We start from the raw sequence: 1,854 nt of genomic DNA on the forward strand, positions 1-1,854 counted from the left end.
TGAAACTTGACCGTTTGGATATGAAGAGAAGGAAAGAACACTTAGGTTACATAGAAAAACATTGTTGTATATTTCTTAACAAAGTCCTTTGCAACTTTTTTTTTTTTTTTGGATAGAGTCTCGCTCTGTCGCCAGGCTGGAGTGCAGTGGCGCCATCTCAGCGCACTGCAACCTCCGCCTCCCGGGTTCAAGCCATTCTCCTGCCTCAGCCTCCTGAGTAGCTGGGATTACAGGCGTGCACCATCACGCCTGGCTAATTTTGTATTTTTTAGTAGAGACGGGGTTTCACCGTGTTAGCCAGGATGGTCTCGATGTCCTGCCCTCGTGATCTGCCAGCCTCGGCCTCCCAAAGTGCTGGGATTACAGGGGTAAGCCACGGCATCCGGCCACTTTCTTGCATCTTAATGTTAATTCAATTTATTTTTAATTCTCAAAAAGCTTGATTATTCTATTATTCTTTTTCTTTTTTCTTTTTTCTTTTTTTTTTAATAGAGACGGACTTTCTCCCTGTTGGCCAGGCTGGTCTTGAACCTCCGACCCCAGGTGATCAGCCCGCCTCGGCCTCCCAAAGTGCTGGGATTACAGGCGTGAACCACCACGCCCACCCTCTCCTGTTATTCTTTTGGCTTCCCTATTTGCTTTATAAAAAGTATTGGCTAATGGAGGTACCATACTGAAATTTTGCTTAAATTAGGACGGGAGACATTGCAAAGAAGGAACAAAGCAACCAACCACTGGCGAGGTAGGGTTGGGAGAAGAGGCGGATGTAGCTCTCCTTTGCATATCTTTCCTGCACCAACTTGACCTTAGATGAACCATCCACTGACGTAGATATCCTCTATTATAAAAGCACTATGAAATTATTCCATTGCCATCCGGGGTGTGGCCAGAAATAACTGAAATTACCTCCAAAATGGGAACGGAAACACTATGTGTAAACACTGGATAAAATATGAATTTTCGATTTTGATTAAAGTTTCCCTGTGTTTAAAATACCTTTTTTTCTTCTAATTTCCAGTGTTTGCGACTACTGAAAAAAATTCATTCACAAGGGATAAAAATGTCACAGAGCCAGAATTTATTGTTTGATTTTTATTATGGGAGAAAATTTTAATTTGGGAATAACGGTTTGGTTTCTCTAATTCATGCATGCTGTATAAAAATAGATGAATATATGGGTTGAGCATCTCAAATCAGAAAATCCAGAATGCTGCAAAATTCGAAATTTTTTGAGCACCAACATGATGCCAGAGGTAGAACATTTCACATGTAATTACTTAACATAAACTTTGTTTCATACACAAAATTTTTAAATTATTGTATTAAATTACATTCAAGCTATGAGTGTAAAGGTGTATATGAAACATAAATTTAAAAAAGATGCCCCATCTACCACGTCAAGTTATGAATTAAAGGAGAAAAAAAAGAGCCGGGCGTGGTGGCTCACACCTGTAATCCTAGCAGTTTGGGAGGCCGAGGTGGGTGGATCACCTGAGGTCAGGAGCTCAAGACCAGCCTGGCCATCCTGGTGAAACCCCATCTTTAAAAAAAAAAAAAGAAGAAGAAGAAGAAAGAAAAAGTAAAAACAAAAAAGAGAGGAAAAAAAAAGAAACATAAATGAATTTTGTGTTTAGACTTGGGTCCCATCCCCAAGATATCTCATTATGTCTATGTAAATATTCCCAAATCTGAAACACTTGTGGTCTGAACATTTCTGATAAGGGATGCTCAGCCTGTAGTAGAGTGCAGGGACTCTGAAGCCAGACTGCTTGGGTTCATAACTTGGCCCTGATACTTATAAACTATTTGATCTGGGCAAAGTACATAACCTTTTTGTGTCTCAGTACGTTATCT

Source organism: Cebus imitator, unplaced genomic scaffold, assembly GCF_001604975.1.
Source record: "Cebus imitator isolate Cc_AM_T3 unplaced genomic scaffold, Cebus_imitator-1.0 Scaffold33, whole genome shotgun sequence".
Classification (NCBI taxonomy): domain Eukaryota; kingdom Metazoa; phylum Chordata; class Mammalia; order Primates; family Cebidae; genus Cebus; species Cebus imitator.